This window comes from Notamacropus eugenii, chromosome 2 (genome assembly GCF_028372415.1).
Source record: "Notamacropus eugenii isolate mMacEug1 chromosome 2, mMacEug1.pri_v2, whole genome shotgun sequence".
NCBI classification, from domain to species: Eukaryota; Metazoa; Chordata; class Mammalia; order Diprotodontia; family Macropodidae; genus Notamacropus; species Notamacropus eugenii.
The window spans coordinates 402,014,926-402,036,373 of record NC_092873.1 but is presented as its reverse complement, the minus strand read 5'-3'; the positions used below and the strand labels follow the sequence as shown (position 1 = coordinate 402,036,373).

Below are 21,448 nucleotides of genomic sequence, written 5' to 3'. Positions count from 1 at the left end.
TAATAATAATAATAATATAGTAGTAGTAGCAGTAGTAGCAGTAGTAGCAGTAGTAGCAGTAGTAGTAGTAGTAGTAGTAGTAGTAGTAGTAGTAGTAGTAGTAGTAGTAGTAGTAGTAGTATAATAGATTTGGAGTCAGGAGATCTAGGTTTGAGTCCTCATTCTTTCACCTACTGGGCAACACTGAGTCTCCAAACCTCTGTTTCCTCAACTTCAAAACACAGATAATAAGCCATTACAAACTTATTACTGAGGGTTGTGACATTTCTCTCTCGAAAAGGTTGCTTCTTATCTTTCTTGCTGTATCTTCATCCTTCTTGACTCTTCTGTGATATTTATCACTTTCCACCTCCTCTTTGTCCCTCCTCTTTCAAAGTCTCTGCTCCATTGGCTTTTATAACACTGTATTCTTCAGATGTTTTTCCTAATTCTTTAACCAATCCTTTAACCCTTCTTTAACCAGCCCTTTCTGATTTTTCTTCCTTTCCTGACTACCCATAAAGGTAATGTCTCTTCCTCATTTAATAATCCTCCATGGTTATCCAATCCACTCCCATGGCCTCAACTATCATTACTACTTTGGAATAGATTAGAAATTAGACCTATGATTTCTTGGTATAGAGAACTCTTGGAACAGAAAATTCCCTCTACCACAGCACTTTTTCTGCAACCTAAAATCGTATAGAACTGCCTAGAGCCCTAGGCTCTACACTTGCTCTACATTTACCTAGAGTCACACAGATAGTATAGGTTATCAGAGAGAACTCGAATCTCAGCCTCCCTGACTCAAAGCTGGTTCTCTACTCATCCACAAGACTGTACTTCCCCTTGCTAGCATGTGAATGACTCCTAATTCTCTATCTCTGGGCCAGAACTTTCTCCTAAGTTCCAGACTATTATTTCTAACTATCCTCCTGGCGTTTTAACCAGGATTTTCAGTAGCATTTCAAGTTTAAGATGTTTAAACCTGCACTTGCCATTTTTTTTCTACTCACTGATCTTCCTGCATTTCTCACCCCTGTCAATGGTGCTACAGTTCCCCAACCTCCATGCTTCTGTAAACTTAGACCCATTTTTTACTCCTCCCTTTCCTTTATCCCATATACCCAGCAATTTTCCAAATTTTATATGTTCTGCACTCACTCTCAAATAATCATGTCATTCCACTACTTACAACTACTTACTGAATAAGGATAATTGTGTGAAGATGTGCTGTGTTATATTAATCCAGCAATACTTGCCAGTTTTCTTCTGTTTGCATATATTTTAGCCTGGCATGCAAAGTTTTCCATGGGCTGCCTCTAATCATCTTTCTAGCCTTACATTATTCCCCCCTCACATGCTCTACACTGCAGCCAACGTAACTATATACAATTACTCCAAATATCCTCATGATTTTTTTTGATGACTACTCATATTGTTCCAGCCCCCTTAAATTTCTTCTCCATCTGTGCCTGCTGACATTCTATCCATCTGCCCTCATAGATGCTAATATTCTTATTTACTAATCACTTCGAGGTCTATGAAAGTCAAAAGATACCATGCTTAGCTTCTTCACTGAGTCTGTGATGAACTTTCTTTGGAAGGTACTTTGGGATGTCATGAAGATTAGTTCAGTTCAGTTTAACAAGTATTTTATGAGTACTTACTGTCTACAAAACACTGTTTCAGGGGATGGGGATCCACAAATAAAAAGTCCACACCACTGTAAGGCAAATTGCTTTTTTTAAATAAATTTTTATGATAACCTTTGATTTTTCTGTTCCTCAGATTTCCTCCTATATCTCTCTACCCCACCTCTTCTTCAGAGAGCTATCCCTTTTAATAAATATATTTTCAAATAGGAAAAAAGAGGGGAAAATCATGAAAACCAGTGAACATATCAAACAAATCTGAGTTTATATGTAATTTTCTATACCCTACACTTATGGCCTCCTACTTACACAAAAGAGCAAGAAGTATTTCCTCACGTCTCTTCTCTGAGGACTCACTTGTTTTTTACATTTTTGTAACAGTATCAGTTGTTTTATGGACTTAGCTTACTTCAGTTTGAATCAGTTCATGTAAACCTTTCCATGTTTTTTTGTATTCGTCATTTCCTTGTTTCTTATAGCACAAAAATATTTCATTACCCTTATGTACCAAAATATGTTTAGTCATTCCCTAATCTATATTCTTCTACTTTGGTTCCAGTTCTTTGCCACCACAAAAAGTATTGCTCTACATATTTTGTGTATGCAAAGACTTTCTTTTTGTCAATGCCCTCTTTGGGTCATATCCCCACCAGTAGAATCTTTGAATCTAGGCATGAATATTTTAGTTATTTTCTTTGCATTATTCCAAATTGCTTTCCAGAATGGTTGTACCAATTGATAGCTCTACCAGCAATGCATTAATATGTTTGTCTTTGCATAGTCCCCCCAACAGTGACTATTCTTGACTTTTGCCAATTTTACCAATTTAATGGATGTAATGGGAAATCTCTCAGTTGTTTTGACTTATAATCCTCTTATTCTTAGAGATCTGGAGCATTCTTAGATATGGTTGTTCATAATTTACCCTTCTCTTGAGACTGTGACAATAGGTTTTGAAAACTAGGAGAAAATACAAAGTAATAAAAATTTACATTTATATAATTCAGTAATATTTATAAAATGTTGTCCTCAAACAACCCAATCAAGTAAATAGTATAAATGTTATCATTTCCATTGTACGTGAATGAGGAAGCTGAGCCTTAGAAAAGTCAGTAAATTCTAGAGCTAAGATTTGACCATAAATCTCAGCTCTAAAATTTATTTTTTTCAATATCATTTAATTCCGACTCCCTACAGAATTCCATTAGAGATATAGTCATTATTTCCTTATTGTTGTAGTAAGTGCTTAATCTTGTTTTGTTTGTTTCATCTTGAGTGATAGTCTGCAGCCATTCAATTTTAAGGAGGTGTGCGCATTAAGGAGTATGTCTTTGTACAACCTTTTTTATGGTGCCATTGTCAGAGAGAAAAAGCTAAGCTGGAGAATGCAAATTTCTATATTATTTATGTATTTCTCCCACCAAGGTAAATTTTTTCTAGGTTTTAGATAAGGACTTTAAACAACTTTTTGATAGTACATTCCTTCAGACACAATTACCAAATATAAGTGGAATGTGTTACATAGAGTATTTTCTTAGTATTTGTCAGAAGGATGTGCAATATATTTCATTCAATTTAAAACATATTTACTTAATATCCACTATGTGCATGGTGGTTGCTAAGAAATATTCCTGTTCCCAAACAACAAAGATCTGTTTGTTTTTCTGTAATGTGTGTATTTTAGTCAAATAATTTAAAAAGCTTCCACTGCAAAGTTAAATTTTTTTCCTCTCCAACAGGATTATATTCTCTGGAGGATTTAAAGAGCACCAGAGGCACAAATATACAATTGCAATTTTAGTGGAACAGAGTTTAATTATTTACAATAACAAATTATTGTTTGCTGAATGGGTTGCCTACTCTGTATTTTCCACACAAAAAATTTTTTTGAAACAGATTTTAAGTAACATGACTAAATTAGGTTACTTAATGCTTCTGGAGAAAATGAAATGCAAATATATATTATGTAACTTTTCTATTTGCATCTGTGTGTGTGTGTGTATGTGTGTGTGTGTGTGTGTGTGTGTGTGTGTGTGTGAGTGTATATACACACATATTAGTTTAGCTTACCAGAGTGCCTGGCAAATAGTAGCTGCTTAATAAACACATAAAAATAAATGCATTAGATAATATATTATAGATGATAAATACAATAGTGGCTTAGCACAACGTATACAAGACGTTGCACGGTGTCTGGGACATAAACTTAAATGTTTGCTGACTCACTGGCTATTGGGACAAATAAACGGACAAATAAAAAGTTATATCTACCTCAGAAGGAAAAGGTAAGGAAGCTGAAAATCAGTCATCTCTTTTCTGTATTTATGTTGCAATATTTTGTTATCTTTTGACTCAATAAGTCTAAATTCCAAAGAGGTTCTAGTTATCTCTTCCACATCCCAACTTTTACCATTGCGGTTTTGATATATCATAGGTTGGCATAAGAAATTAAGTGAGAACTTTTGGGGAGTTTTCAAAAGCCACAGACAATACATGAAGGCCAGCAGAGAACACAGAACCTATGAGTAAATACTTAACCCAAATTTTATAGTAAAGAACTGTAAATATCCCACAAAGTAAAAAAAAAAATTCAGACTTCTTCTCTGGTATAATGGGAGGGCCAAAAAAGTTTATACAGATTTTCCAGATCGCAGGGGTACCACATTCCTAGTCCCTTTGATGTGGAAGGGATAATTGTATAGCTTTTCCTTGAATTTTCACACAGCTACACATAAACCATGATACCAAAGCTATCAAAAAGCAAGCTGCATCCCCTTTCATAGCATGAATTTTCTCATCTGTAAACTGTAGATATTGAACTTGATCTCAAGGATTTTTACAACTCTGCCAGTCTATGATCTATGGTACTTTTTAAATTCTATAGTGGGGCCAACATCACATTCCTGGACAAGCTATTTAGCATCTGTCAGTTTTTAGGATTGTTGTTCTTCCTAAAGTCCAACCTAAAGCCTTCCTACTATAGTTTGTTCATATTGTTTTGGTAGAAAGAGGTGGTTGATAGAACCTCCAAAGAATATTCTGATTTTCTGATTATTAGATCGGAGTTCCTCATCTGTAAAATGAGGCGGTTGGATGAAATGATCTCTTAAGTTCCTTTCAGCTCTAACTTTTGAATCTAATGATTCTAAAGGTTGAGTTATCATGAAAAAAAAAAAGGTAACTATGTCTGAAGTTTTAGGAAAGAATTTATCTGTCCTTAATGTAGGAAGAGAGCAAAGATGATATTTTAGAGAAACTATCACATCCAATGGAGCTGTAAGTTTGGGGGAGGCTTTAGCTTGCTTATTTCTTATATCAACTTTGAGAATTATTTATTATTTTCCAGTAGAGAAATAGGAGGACCAGATGGTTGTGCTTCCATCTTCCAACCTAAAAGCAAGCTGGGGAGAAGCAGGACATAGGGTAGGCCTTCTATCTCTCTCCTTGTGCATTGACTGAAGCCAGAAGCTCTCCTCTAGGGAGGAGGACTCAGTTTTGGAACTATAGCTCAACCCTAGTAAATCTCTTTTGTAGAGGGATAGAAATAAAAAGAGAAGGAATCAATTTCCACCTTTCCACTTTTATTTTTCAATCATTTCTCAGTGCTAGGGGGCAGAAACCTATTTCTGAGGTGCCCCCTTCCCCTTCCCAATTGTCTTTATATGAAATAATCACTTGGTCTCCATTTCTCTGGCAGCATGATGGCAGTCTTCTGCATTTGTTCTGATGATAACTTGGCGGGGAGGTCCTATTAGCAAGGTTCTGCTAATGAGCATTTAGAGCCAAACTTGAAATAGCATATCCATATTTTCTTAGTAATAAATTAAAGTGGAAATGTTTAAGTACCACAGCTTGTGCTAGAAAACAGTTATAAAGATTGATCATCTATCCTTATCCCTCTCTAGAAATAAGATCTTCCTTGAGATCCAGATAGACTCCTCCAGTATCAGGGTCAGGAGTTTGAAATGTATTTGAAGAAACAGTGGAATGGTAGTCAAAATATCTGGGCTTTATTACTACCTGTACCAGGAGCTAGCTCTGTGACCTGTAGCTTTTCACTTCATCTACCCATACCTCAGTGTCTTCTGTAAAATGAGGGAACTGGTCTACATGATACCTAAAGTCCCTTCAAATTCTAATATTCTAGGACTCTAAATAGAATATGACTAGTTATCCATGGCTGCTAGCTTTTAATACAAGCTACTTTGGATTATTCAGGGACTGATTCTCATTCTCTTTCTCTGTCTCTTTCTATCTTTCTCCTTCTCATTTCATCTTCTCATATCTCCCTTCTTCCCTGTTGTTGTATTGACATTTTACAACTTATTTTGTATTTCCCCTAGGAGTTGGGTAAAGACCAGAAGAAAAACTTCCACAGAAACTTGTTTGATTTATTATTTGTTAGTGTAACAACAGATTGACTTGATGGGCCAATGGAGGGTGAGACATTCTTCCTTTCTCACCTAGAGATCCCTGGCTCTGGAGTCATGTCAGCTGTGTTTAGTGGGACCTATAGGAGCCTACCTTCTTAAGAAAGTTGGGATTTTTCTTATATTATCTGGCTCTTTATGCTTCTTCCTACCCTAGAGTTCCAGAGTAGCTTTGTTATAAAGCTTAGTTTTGGCTTATGTCTAGGGTCTCCCCAAAAGAGGTTAGTATAGATCAGTTATAGAACAGCTATTCATTTCCTCCATTAAAAAGAAATGCTTAATACACAAAACACTAAAAATGCATTGATAAAGATTTAAAATCATGATATAATAACCTTTAATTCATTTGTAGAACAACTAAATTGTCATTTCACCTTCACATAATCTCTACATTGTCTAGAAAACTCAAGGTCCATGTCTTTTAGCAAATCAAGCCAATAATATTGAGAAAGTCTTTCAGTGTAACTTACTTTGACTGGGGGATCCAGGAGTATCTGACCTCTTGGATGCATATGATTGCTTCCTAGAATAGAGATGACTACTTCAGGATCATTGATCAATCCCATGTGCTCAGGAAAGAAACACAAAGCAAAAAGTATTAACCAGGGTGTTGAGATTCCAATCTAGGCTCTTCAAGACCATCACATGCTCCAGCTATCCTGTATGGGTGGCCACCATAGGTGTAAGGGAGGGAAAAGCCTTTCTTCCCCTTTCATGGGAGGTCACAGAGAAGAATTTCACACCATTTGTTCTAGAGAGGAAGAAGAGAGGACAAGAATAGAAGTTGTCTATTTCTTTAAGGAGAGAGAGGCTCTTAATGCATAGTGGCATAAGTAGTTTAGTACCAAACCCTTCATATGCATCCTTAGACATGGCCAAGGGAGCTGAACTCACCTCTATATATGCATAATGGATTATATTATAGGGAGATCATATCAGGCGGGTTCAATTGGTTGCTTCCAATTACATTAGCAACAGTTCTTCTTAATGGGTTATATGTGGGAAAGGTTTGATGTTAATCCCCTAAACTTCATTTCAGATATCATATATGGATGATCTTATCTTCACTGGCCCTAAATTTCATTAACATGTATAGTAAAAACCTAAATGTATAAGCAAATTACCTTATTTTTGGATATTTGGAATAAACTCCTCTCTCCTCAATATCCACATAACATCTCTCTCCCACCCTTTTAGCTAAAGACACTCAAGAACCTTTCCTGCTGAATCCCCTCTTTTCACCTCTTTCTCACCTCACAACTCCTTTACTTCAACCTCCTACTCTACCCTGTGGAGTATGGGAGGAAGGATACATGAAAAAGGGTTAACTTTGGCAAGGAGAAAGAATAATAAAGCCCCACAATTCTCTATTATCTCTACAATCAAATATAAAGCCCTTTTTGGCCTTTAAACTTCTTACAACCTACCCACTTCCTATCCTTTTAGTCTTTATCATATTATTCCCTTCCATATAGTCTGTGGACCAGTTAAACTGACCTACTTCAAAACACACAATATTCAATCTCTTATACCTGTGCTTTTGCCTTGGTTGCCCACCTTCTTCCTCACCCTTGTCATTTGGAATCCCTGTTTTCCATCAAGATTCAGCTCAAGCATTATCTTCCATATTCAGTCTTTCTTAATTCCCCAGCTCCTAGAGTCTTCCCTTCCCAAACTACCTTATGTTCTTTTTCTATGTGTTCTGTATAGACGTATATTTTCATGTCCTGTTTCTTGCTAAAATGTAAGTTTCTTGGAGATAGAGACTATTTTTGTTCTATCTTTCAGTGCTTAGCTTAGCTCAGTGCCTGCAATACAGTAAGTGCTTAATAAATGCTTGTTTTCATTTATACACATGCACAAACATATGTGTGTATATGTGAGGAGTATATGTTTAAATACATGTAGATATACACATGTGGGGGTATATGTACATATATAATACGTATATTATATGAGGGGTATATGTTTACATGCATATATGTATGTGTGTTTATGTACACATATGCAAACATTTAAGTATATACATACACCTTGCAAATAAAAACATGGAAAAAATATCGTGTAGTGATTGAGTAGGAGACTGACCTTGAGGCTTAGAATATCTGGGCTTAGTTATCTGGACTACCAGTCTTTGAGTTTTGACATTTACTAAGTGAGGTCCTCAAACAACCCTGTGAAGTAAATAGACTTGGTTTCCTTGCCTGTCACTTTTTGGTTATATGACGCTGGACAACTGACACCCTCTTGGTGCCCTAGGCAAGAAGTCAGCTAGGTGACACAGTAGATAGAGTGTTGGGCCTGAAGTCAGAAAAACTCATCTTTCCGAGTTCAAATCCAGTCTCAGACATGATCCTGGACAAGGCAAACCTTGTTTACCTCAGATTCCTCCTCTTTAAAATGAGCTGGAGAAAGAAATGGCAAACCACTAATCTTTGCAAAAAGAAAAAAAAAAAGCACAAATGGACTCAGGTCAGACACGACTGAAACAATTGAGCAAAAGCCCTAGGTAATTCTCTCAGACTATAAGTATCAGAATAGCTTTAAGTAGACAGAGATTTCTCAAGGAAAGATTGCCATGCTAATGAAATCACAGGTCTGGACCATAATATATGTGAACAGCTTTTTAGAACTCATCAGCTCTGGTAATGGAAGCAAAAACATGAATGCTGAATACTAGGTAACTGAGAGTCCGCAAATAGAGTATTTCATTATTGATTCTCATATTGTATATTTTATATTTCACATAATTGCTATTCTATAAAAGCCTATTGAAGACATTAGTGAAAATTCCGGGGTTTGCCCCATTAACATTTCTTTTAATATCCTTATTCTATTCCTGTAGAGGAAGGAAGAAAAAAAAAAACAACAGAAAGAAGGTTGAGACAATAGTCTCTTGTCTTTTGTTGATAAAACTAGCTGACTATTAAAGTGCTTTGTGTAAATTGGATTCTTTTGTTTTTAAACATTTCTGCTTTAAATTGGCAGGCTCCACTGTCATTACCTTTTCTGAGAGAGGGAAAAGAGAATGCAGCACTACCTGAATGTGTTTCTTACCTGAATTAACCTTTTCTTTCTTCTTCTCTATCCCCCTTGACAATGGTAATACAACCAACTTAAATTTATGCACTGCTTTTTTTTAACTTTTCAAAATACTTTCCTAGCTATTTTCACCTTGCTTCCTAGTGCCAACCGATAGCATAAAATTGAAGCTCTTTATGTGCCACTCAAACCTTATCTATTTCATCAAACTGTTCTTCAGACAGGCCACTCCATTTCCTTCTGTCTATGCATTTGCATTGGCTATCCTTCACGCCTGGAATGAACTCTTTTCTCACTTTAATCTCTTAGGATCCCAAGTCTATTGCAAAATTCAGTTCAAATGCTTCCCCCTTCTACAAGAGGAAGCCTTTTCTGATCTCCCTAGCTGCTAATGCCTTCCTTCTAAAAATCGCTTTGTATTTAATTTGTTTCTAATTGAAATACACTTATATCTGCATATAGTATTTCCCTTGACACAATGCAAATTCTGTGAGGGCAGGAGACGTCATCTCCAGTTGTCCTGATCTACATCTGACCACTGCACCCAAATAGCTTCAGAAGACAAAGTGAGGCTGGTGACTGCACAGTCCTCCTTCACTGAAATCCAGTTCGCTTGCAAGCCATGGCATCACCTTCCTGGTGTCATGGTCAGCTTTAAGACCGAAGGACAAACCACAACCTATGAGGAAAGGAAATGTTTAATTTTTGTCTTTGTATCCCCAGCATCTAGTAAAGTGCCTGAGGACATGTAGTTGATACCGAGAAGAGCTTGTTGATCTTTGCTGTAACCAAACTGGTCCATTAACCATCTCCTGAATCTTTCATGCCCATTTCTATTGTCTATGCCTCCATTTACAATTCTTTCTCCTTTCCCAATGTCCTTCCCAATTTTCTAACCTTGTCTAGGTTCTCCTCTTCCTTTGAGGACTAATTCAAATTCCACTTCCTCTGTGAATTCTTCTCCAGCTACCCAAACTCACAGTGATTCCTTCCTCCTTTGAACTCATGCTGCAGAGATTATATATACTGTCATCAGGTGTTTGCTTTATGCTGTTGCTATTTCTTTTGATGTGAATGTCATGTCCCCGAAACAAATTTTCTTGGGACCAAGACAATGCCTTATGTCTCTTTCTAAGTCCAGTATCCCATTCAGTGCGGCTGTGCAGGTAGTAGGCGCTCAATAAATGTTGTCAGATGATGAAGATTATCACAGCTTTGAGGAAGGGAAGAGAAGGGAAGGGGTTGCCATTTCTAATGTATATATGATGAAAACTTAGGTACAGAGAGATTGTTTGTCCAATGTCCCATAATAAGTTAGGGACAGAATTTAGACCAGATGGAATTCAACATTCCTGATTTTCATTAAGGGGCCTTTTTACTGAATTAGGTTCTTCGTTCTCTTTAGTTGCTATTTCACCAGCTAGCAGAATTTCAATATATATATATATAAGTAAAGAGAAGAAAGTCCAACTATTTATAGTGTTAGACAGTGGTGATAATGATAAACAACTAGAATTTATAAAGTGCTTTAAGTTTTGTTAAGTGTTTTACATATGTGAACTCACTTGATCTTACGTTGTATACTACAGTAGAGCCCCTCAACTCAGCTTATTCATGTTATTTGTAGTCCTAACTAGCTTCTTATACTTGATTACTTAATTTGTAAGAAAACAAGTGTCTCCATTTTGGGGTAACTTGTTCATCCATAACAAGAAGTCTTGGTGGGCTCTGAAATGAGATTTTGCTATCTCACAGGATGGTAGGATCTCCTAGAGGGAGGAAAGATAGGGTATTGACAACCTGTAAAGTGTCTAAAAAGATAGTGATTGAGTTCATGGCACCTCATTATATTGGTTGAAGAAATTAAGGATGTTTAAATTAAAGAGATAGAGAGATAAAGAGAGACACAGAGAGAGACAGAGAGAGAAGACAGGAGGAATCACTATTTTCAAATATCTGAAAGTATATCATTTGGGGAAGACAGTAATATATTATGTTTATCCCAAGATGGTAAAATTATGATCAAGCTGGTAGAAGTTTGATTTTTGGAGTCTGATTTTCGTATCACTATCAGGAAAATTGTCCTGTATTTCTCAAGATGCAATGCACTGGGTGTCCAGTTACCAGAGGTCTTCCAGATTTTGAGAGAGCATTCCTGTTTTTGGATGTTGCTTGAGGGTAGGTACTGTTTTACTTATGCTTCCAAGTAGTTAATATAGTGTGTAGTATGTAATAGGTACTTACTAAATGCTTAATTGACTAAATGATTGGGCTAGATAACAGACTAAGAGGGAATTCCATATTTAATATTCGATAAGTCTATGATCCATATAAACTGAGTTAAAAATGTGAAGGCAAATATTAATCATCTTTCCATTCCCAAGAAGTCAGGGCAGTTAATATTGTTTCTGAAATCTTACTCAAAAAATCTTTCTATAACCATGGAAATACACACAACCAATGTAATGTACCTCAAAGATGTGTTCATAAAAAAAGTCATGTTTTTCTGTAAAATTAACCATTTTAAGTGGTTAAAGGTGGCAGTATTTTGAAGGAATCCTGTAATGAATTGTTTTGGAAACTGAATACCACCTACTTGGCAAATTTAAGTTTTTATAGTGGAATCTATAAAAGTAGGGCAGGCAGACCTTCAAGTTTAGGTCCCTTAGAAATATAAGAAGCTATCGATCAGTAAGGGATTTGGTTCTTTAAGTTCAGGAAATCTGACTGTCAGAACATGGGTTTGCTTTACTGTTTTTAGCTAAGGCTTGTATTGAAAAAAGTTGTTGTCTAGAAGTGGATGCTTCCATCTGTGTAATAACAGATACATTATCTAGAAATTAATGCTTTTCAGCATTCATTCTGAATCTTATCAGTGTTATAATACCTTCTTGCTCTATTAACCAATAAATAAATGCTTATGGAGTTTCTCTTTCTACCATATGTGATGTCCTGTGCCACATACTATTGGGAATATAAACAATGTAAAACATGGTAGACTTTCTAGTCCATCAATATATATATCTTGAGGGCAGACACTTCAAATGTATGGTGTGTTGGTTCCAGAATTTGATAGAAACTAGAAAATCAGTTAGATTGCATTTGGAAAATTGCTTAGCACTTTTTGTCATCCTAAGCCTTTCCTGAACAAAAGAGAAAAGACCCATCATTTCAGCACCAGATTTCTTTTTCCATTGATGCTATATGGCTATCAAGTTTGAACTACCCCAATCTCCAAAGATTCGAAGTTGTGGGTCACCCAAACACTATGAATAAATGCATGATAAGCTGCAGAATATTAGTACTGAATAAGTGTACACTCGAAGTATTACAACATATATTACCAATGGGACTTGGCTTGAAAAGGAGATGAACCAGTCATGTAATGGCACAGAGTGATGGGCAGATCCTATTTAGATGGATCTAATTATTAGAAAATTTAAAAACTCTTAAACTTTTGAAGTGTCATGAGAGCTAAGATATACTGCATGGAGAGAATTGACTCCCATAAGACCAGGACCATTGAGATTTTCCTGGGAGTTTCTTTCTGTCCGTGACCTTGTTGGAGGCTATACTCCATGGCAAAGATCTCTTGGAAGCACAGTCAGTGGTTCAGTTTATGAAATGCTGAAAATGGAGTCAAGAATACCTGAGTTCATATCCCATCTCTACAACTTACTGGTTGTGACTATGGGCAAATAATCTCTGCTTGCCTCAGTTTCTTCACCTATATAATGAGAATAACAGTAGCAGCTACTTTATAGTGTTGTTGTAAGACTATAAAGTGGACACATCTATAACATACTTAGCAAGCTATCAAGTGCTACATAAATGGTAGGTATTGTTATAATCTTTATTATTAATAATATGTGCTGTATTGGTACCCATATAACGTTAAAAGATTTCAAGGAAGGGCCCCAGCATGTTCCGTAGACTTCACTGTGAAGACATGGAGAAAGATTGAATAGGAAGAGAAAGCAAGGATGATCTACATTGTTGATGGAAGTAAATGTACTGAAGAAATCACAGATGTACATATACATACGTGTGCATGTATCTTTCTGTACATATACACACCATACTGTTGCTTTGGGATACATACATGCATACATGCATGCATGCATATATATGTACAGACACAATTATATACATACACATACATATACACATATTTTTTGTTTATATGAAAGATAAGGGAGAGAGAGAGAGAGAGAGAGAGAGAGAGAGAGAGAGAGAGAGAGAGAGAGAGCGAGCAAGCCTGGGGAGATAGAAGGTAAAAAAAAAAAGGAACTTTCCCTTTTTTAAGTTTTGTTATATAACCTGTAGAAAAATGAGTTGGCATTGCTCATGAGTTCCTTTCCAGAATTCTTGAAAGACTAGCTAGAGATCTTTAAAAAGGAAGGAGGTTATGCTTATAAAAAAACCACTCAATAAGACATAACATCTCTTTTAGTATCTAATTAAAAATTCCTTGAGAAAAATCTATTCCACAATAAAGAATTAAAACTCCTATCCTCAAAACGACAGCTTTTATAGATCATCAGTACACCTGTTTATTGTTCTGTGTGAAAATTTCACTCACCACTATGGTTAAAAATATTTGTCCTATTGTTTGTGTATGATTTGTTTATGAATGTGTTCAAAGTTTGTAAACATATATATATATACATATATGTGACACAGAGCTTTATTAACTGGTTGGTTGTTTTGGAAGCATATGTATTGAAGTATGTCTGTCTGTGAATATGTATGTATATGTTCATGTAAGTAAATTTGTATAAGTGTTTATAGACCCATGGAGTATGTGTATATATATATGTATATATGTATATATATATACATGCATCACATACACTGAAGAATTATAAAAGCGACTATATTTCTGTTATCTATCTGTATGTCTATTATAAATTCCAAAGAAACTAACTAGATTCATCACATCCACAAATCAGGGATATATTCAATAAACACTAGCACAAATATTACCATAGTGGACAGAGAAACTATCACATAGCGATAGGTATACTTAACTATGTAAGCTTTGATTTTGATGGTGGATATTATAATTCTTTGTTTTGGTAAAGGAAAATTTTCTCAGGGGATTACTAATTAGGTCCTAAAAGAGATGTTCTGCCATACTGAGTGACTTTTTATAACTGTAATGGTGGAGCCAAGTTCTTATGAGCATGTGCCCAGGACTGTGAGTACAATTTCCCACTGTGGAAGAGTCTTCTGAAGAGCCATGGCTATGGGTAATCAAAGTGTTTTGAAGAGATATGGAGCATGTGTGTAACTGGTTCTGGTCTGCTAACCAGGTGATGAAGAGCGACATCTTTGATTGACAGGCATTAGCAGAACTAGAACTAGTGGCATCTTCAAAAGACATTGGTTGGCCTTGTCCTCTTTTCTGTTGTTTGGACTGCTTCTCTTGGCTTTGATTTATCCCTACATAATTACATTCTTGTGAGATAAGGAAGACAGCACCATAAGGAGAGAAGTCTTATAGTTTCTTCATCCTAGACCAATATGCGGCTTTAGCTCTTGGTGTTGGTACTTCTTACTTTCTTTGGTATGAAGAAAATTAATCTGGGGGCCATGAACTTGTGAATTTTGAAAGGTCAAGAGAACGATCCACTTAACGTTTGGAAGTCAAGCCCAAGTTAGATTTTTCAGGCAATCCTGCTGTAATGCCCAGAATAACATGTAGCAAGCTTTTAGAACCAGTTCAATAGTACCTGAGACCAGGATTCAGTTGGCATCAGTGCCACCTTTGAACATGAACTTGATGAGATCAGTGCTATGTTGAAAATGCATGAAGTCTGGGACTACTCTTCCCAAAGACTGAAATGATACAGGAAAAAGTGTATATTTGGGAGGCGGGGTAGAGAATGTTAATTCCTCTATTCTCGTCATATCTTTGAAGGAAATAAGCCTTTGTAAAAACTAATTGATATTAACTATTAAATGGAATTGGAGGGCTAGTCATTCATGGCCAATACTAAGGAGACTACATCGGATGGGAGCTTGAGATGACGGTATTAGGGAAATATACCCTGATTCCTCAAGGGTATGCCTAGAACCTGAGGAGGGGGATCTTGCTCAGGGAGAGTGAGGTCAGAGACTACTTGCTGTCCTAGAACAGATATTTTTAACCTTAGCAGTGAGTGAAACTATCACACAGCAACAGGTGTACTGATTAGCTATGACAGCTGTGTTTTTTAGCTTATTTGTTGGTGTTGTTTTGTTTTGAGATGAGAGACTTTTCTCAGAGAATTCTTAATTAAATACTAAAGGAGATGTTATGCCTTACTCAGTGACTTTTTATAAGCATACCATTCTTCCTTTTTTAAAGATCTCAACTAGTCTTTCAAGAATTCTGGAAAGCAACTGATGAGGAACACCAAGTGATTTTTCTTTGGGTTTATATAATGAAACTTGAAAGGGGAGAAAACTTCTTTGCTGCCTTCAAAATTGTAAACGAGTATATCCCCAGGCAGAGAGGCTTCAAAGCTTCCTTGCATTCACAATTTCTTTGAGTTTATAGATGGCAAATGCAAATGTAACATTCAAATCCTGTATTTATGTATTTACAGAGAAGAAAAGACCTTTAAGGAATGGGTGGAAACTTTATTTTTCAAGAAGCATCTCATCTGAGAGGTACCGTTAGCTTCTTGTCCTTCTAAAAGTTTTTTTCCTTCCATTTATAATACAAAAAGCATGTTTCTTTTTATTTAGGGGATGCCAGGTGGCCTCGTAAGTAGATTGCTTCCATAGATATGAGAAAAGTAGGCTATTCTATTACTGATTTTCTTGAAAATCAGTTTGTTGGAGTTTCAAAACCTTCTAACTGATCATATTCATTTTCTTCTCCTCCTCCCCTTCATTCCCTTCCCCTCGCCTCTCCTTATTACAAGTCACTTAAAACTACTTGCACAGTCTAATTCCTTACACTAACATTCCTCAACTCATTGTTTAGGAGCCATTTGTGCTGAGTAATTTTTGAAAAGTTATCTTTTGGTAGAAGGCGTCCCAATGGGCTGGAGCATGGTGCAGTTGGATATAGTGTGCTATTTCTCCGTCATCCTGTCCTCTCTGGGGTTTCAAGAGAAGCTGAAGAATGGGTTGGAAAATAATAATGAGGAAAATTAAAGAATCAAGAAAAAGGAGATGAAGCTGAGACAGTTAGAAAATGAACAAAATAAGTAGTCTTCTGAGGGATCTAAATGCAAAGGATAACAGACTCCAGAATGCTTTACTGCACAATGTGCTAATGTGAATCAAGGAACTATAACATAGGCATTACTCATATCTATTTAATATTCCACACTTGAGATTAGCAGAAACTTGAAGTTTAGTTGGCAGATGCTGGAAATTTTAAAGGTAATAATAATAGTAGCTGGCCTTTATATAGTATTTTTAGGATTTTTAAAACGCTTTACAAATATTATAGAATGAGATGACATTCTCTCAACAACCACATTTTACATGTGAGGAAACCAAGGCAGACAAGTTTTGCCCAGGGTCACACAGCCAGTTTTCTAATGCTAGGGTTACACTTGAGCTTGCTGACTCCAGGTCTAGTGCTTTAACTTCTGCATCACATAGCTGCCCAGGATCCAGATGGGAATTAGGCATCACATTTATGTTGTCTGTGATGTTATTTATCCATCTGCACTATAAAGTATGCGTCATCCTCTTATCTATTTCCGTGGTACTCAGAAGGAAGGATTGTTGGAAACTGATCAGAGCTTCTGGGAATAAAGGATATTATAATACTACAGTTCTCAAAGTGTGGTCCACAGACTCCTGAGGGGCCCTAAGACTTTTTCAGGTAGTCTATAAGATCAAAATATTTTCATAATAATATTAAGATGTTATTTACTTATTGCAATACTCCTCTATTTTCCAATTTCATATCTTTGTGAGGCTGCATTTTCTTAATATACTTCGATTGAAACAACCTATCACAACAGATTGAATGCAGAAGCAGACATGAGAATCCAATTGTCTTCTATTAAGTCTGACATTAAAGATATTTCCAAAAATATGCAAAACAATGCCATTTTTAACTGAATCTTTTTGTTTTGAGAAAATATGATTACTTTTCATAAAAAAAATTATTCTTATTAACATGTAACAGACATTATTTTAAATGAATTTAATAATCAATAATTTAGTTAGATTTAATATTTTAATTTAATATTAATTTAATAAATGGACCCATAATTTAACAATGATTTCATACATTTAAAATGTCATCAGTTTTGGTTTCTAAAATGGTAAATATATATAAAGGCCAAAAAGACAAAAGCTGTGGGGAATCCATAATGATTCTTAAGAATTTAAAGGGGTCCTGAAATCAAAAAGTTGAAAGCAATTACTATAATATTTTAAGGTAGAGATTAATTTCAGACCTTTATTTTACCAGATAGAAATGTTTGCTATCCTTTGTACTTTATAGAAAGCATTGTCTTTGGAACTCAAATGCCATTTGTATGTTTTCCTTTGCTTTGTACTTTGGGTGTGGACCTTATGTCTCTCAGACAAGCTGTGTTAATGCTATACAGGCTTAGTAAGGTTGGAGATATCAAAACCTAGTATTAAGAAATGGAACACTCAACTTTATTGAAGAGACATACTTAGAAAAAAGGGCAGTCAGGGACAGTGAAAATACAATACTTCTGCTGAGTCCTGGGTGGTCCTAAACCAGTAAATTCTGGAAGGCTCCTATAGGGTTCTTATCTGGGTTGAGAAGAACTAGGCACTGGGGGACCTGAACCCAGGGATTGGTACAGGCGTGGGTTCATTCTATTGAGGGAGAAGGGCCAAAGACTCCAGGGAAATTGGCAGTTATTTGATATTTGAACTCTTTGAATGGGGAAAGGGCTTTCAGCCATTACTGCTAGTTTTATTTTGATCAAGTGACTCAGGGAAATTGTTTCCTTTACAGGTTCATTCTTTAGTGCAGTGGGGAGGCTACTGAATTCCTTATACAAATGCTGTCTCATTTATCTTTGTATCACTATGCAGTCTAACATGATTTCATGTACTCTGTGGTGCAAAATTGATGTTTGTTGAATAACAGAGGGAAAGAAGGAAGGAAGGAAAGAATTCCACAGACTACAGATGTCTCCCAGTTTCCAGATCCAGAATGTGAATTGGAAAAACAGGGTTGCGGGGTAGAAGGAGCAATACACCTAGAATGGAGCACCAGATCTGCCACTAACGAGCTGTGTGGCCTCAAGGAAACACTTTTTAGCCTCAATTTCATAAGTAGCATGAGGATTATAATATTTGCATTGCCTATCTTGTAAAATTCAAATGAGTAACATGTGAAAGAGGATCTATATAGACAATTTATATCAATAATGTGTTGCATAAATGTGAGCTATTATTGTGTAATCCTTGGACTTGACTGGAAACTATACCCTGAATCCATGAGAGTAAAGAAGTGGAGGAAGAAAATAACTTTTCTTTCTCTTTCAACCCTTCCCCTCCCCCTTTCCCTTTGCCTTCCTTTCTTCCCATAGACTGATCTCTGACAATAAGCATCAGACCAATTAACCCTAGGGGAAAAAAAAAAAAAAAAGAAGAGACTGTCTTTTATGAGCCCTGATCATTCTGTTGCATCGTTCTAATGTGTCCTCTTGTGTCCTTCATTTTCTTCAAGACAACTCAAAATTCTCCTTTCTTCAGAAAGCATTCCTTGATGGACCTGATCTCATGCTACTTCTCCCTTATTTGGCAATTTCACAGCATTACAGTATTCTTTTGCAATAAAGGATTTCAAGAGCTATCAGAGAGCTTACATATCTGGTTAAGTCTAACTTCCTTCATTTTAAAGATGAAGAAACTTCAGCTCATCAGCTGATTAAGTGACTTACCCAAAGGTGACATCTACAGTAAGTGATAATGTTGGGATTTGAACCGAGGTCATTGGACTCCAAATCTAGACCTTTTTCCCATTATACCAGAGCCTTGCTTTTACTTTTAGTCATTTCATGATTATTGGGCTTATTCTCCCAAATAGACAGCCTGGTGAAGTGGAAAGAATAATGAATTCAGCATGAAAAGACACTACCACTTTTTACCAATGTGACCTTGAGGACATATAAAACAGGACTCCACCTGCTTCTTTTATATCTCCAACTGCATTTACTTCAATGTCTTATAAATTCAGAGTTAAGTAGTTAAGCCAATGAACTTTGTATTTTTCCACTTGATATCTTGAATTTTTATACCATTACATTTCTTCGTAAAACGCTCAAAGGGCTTTCATACTAATGATCTAATTTAAGGAAAAGTGCTTGCTATATGCCAAGCACTGTGCTAAGTGTTAGAGATTCAGATACAAAAATGGGAAAATTCCTTCCAGGACTCTGCTGATAAGTGTTTAACATCTGGCTAGGGTCTGAAGAGTATATATGACCCACTTTTCAGTTTAATCTGTATTTTTTAACATATTTTCCATCACTTTCTTAAGTCTAGATAACCAATAAAACAAATCAAGCCCAAATTTTTAGCATTTGGCAATTATCAAAATGTAAATACTCACCTTGAAAATTTAACAGTCTGCTCTCATGTAGGTATGTGCCAGATCCAGACTAGCCAGATCCCTACCTTCATGGAGTTTCCATTCTAATTTATAAGGAAATGGTAGCCAGAGTGGGGTGTTTTGTTCTGAGAAATTACTGGATTGGAGAGTGGAGCAATACTGCAGTCCCTTGAAAGACCCTTTTCTGAGGCTATGGTAGTGTGTATGTGAAAATGTTCTAGTTGAATAGGATTCTTGGTTTTTTGGTATGAAGAACCGTATGTTTAGCTCCTTCCAGGTATGATCCTTGTGGGTCTATTTTGGAGGGTGGATCAGCAGCAGCCAAATGGAGAAGGTAATATCTTTTTTTTTTTTTAAGTAAGAAGGAACAGGGATAATTATAATAATTCTCTATCACATTTGTATAGCATTGTAAGGTGTGCAAACCACTTCACAAATATTTGATACCCACAACTGAGGCAAGAAGAGGTTAAGTGACTTGTCTAGGGTCACCCAGTTAGTACAGCTAGGTTGTGATTAATGCAAATAATGAATTCTGCAATTTGAATATTCATTGCATATTTCCATCAGACTAGAAACAACTATTAATTATAACTTCAAGTAATGAGAACTCAGATACATGTGACTGCTTCATGGAGTTCATTTTTCTCACCAATCAGGACCTAGTTATAAGTATCTGAGATTGGATTTGGATTTTTGTCTTCCTGACTCCAGGTCCAGTGTTCTATTCGCCACTTGCCTCCCCTATGTTACTGCCATTTTCCAGAAAGGGAAAGGTAGACACCAGGAGTTAAATAAATGTGTAAGTCCTGTGAGTAACCAAGTCCCAGACAAGTGTTCTTTCTACTCTTCTAAGAGCAGCAGAAAAGTGTTGTGTTTGGCTGCTACAAGAACACTTATTTGGTCCTGGAAGAGACTTTAGAGGCCCTCACATTGTAACCTGTCTCACTTCCTGTACCATTCTTTGAAAAGCATTTACAGGGTATAATGGCATTTCCATTAGACTTGGAACTTGAAGGTCTGGGTTTAAGTCCCATATTTTGAAGGGATGCCCCACTGCATGTTGGATCATCCAAAAAGTGGAATGGGCTGCCTCAGAAGACCATGAGTTTCCAATTCATTGGAGTTGTTGCATGCCAAGGTTGGATGACTCCAGGTCATCTATGTTATAAGGGTATTCTTGTTCGGGTATGCATTGGGCTAGAGTCCTCTGATTATCTTCAACTCTCTGACTGTTACAGTCATGTGGAAATTATAATTTCTTTGGGAGTTATTTTTTCAGCTTTAAAAATAGAGTTTCTACGATATGCACTGCTACTTTGAAGAATTATTGTGAGGAAGATAATTTATGTGCCCTGTATAAGATAAACTATTATTGTTATTTGCTATAAATGAACAAGGCAAGATTCTCTTCCACCCTCTTTTTAATGAGTTTAATTAATGAAATACCAAAGCAGCAAAAGAACCCAGAACCAAATAACAAACAAAAGTTTCAGTGCTAGGCCGTGAACCTGAAAGACAATAATATTCCAAAGCACCTAGTTTAGTAGACAAATATGACTTTTCAATGATCTTTGATTTCTCAACAACAAAAAAAGAGGGATAAAAATAATTAGGGTATCCTTCATACAAAGTCTGAAATATTTACTAGCATTTTACACTGGCTATCTTTCAGGTACATTAAAATGTTAACGTCTCTGAAGAACTCAATTTACTAAATGTAACACTATGAAATGGATTTTGCTGGCCCTTTTCTGCACATTCATTGGTGAATAAACTTTGGTTCA

The 21,448-nt window shown here is 36.1% G+C and overlaps 1 protein-coding gene across 5 annotated transcripts in view; it reads left to right on the top strand.

Moving 5' to 3' along the window:
• Window positions 1-21,448, top strand: part of RGS7 (regulator of G protein signaling 7) — a 699,575-nt gene that overhangs the window by 194,703 nt on the left and 483,424 nt on the right. Inside the window, exon 1 of one of the 5 annotated variants that reach the window (XM_072647574.1) lies at window positions 15,262-15,763. The exons of the other annotated variants lie outside the window; for them this stretch is intronic. The gene's annotated coding sequence lies outside the window, so the exon portion shown is untranslated. Of the gene's footprint in view, window positions 1-15,261; window positions 15,764-21,448 lie in introns of those variants that run through there. 5 annotated transcript variants of the gene reach the window in all.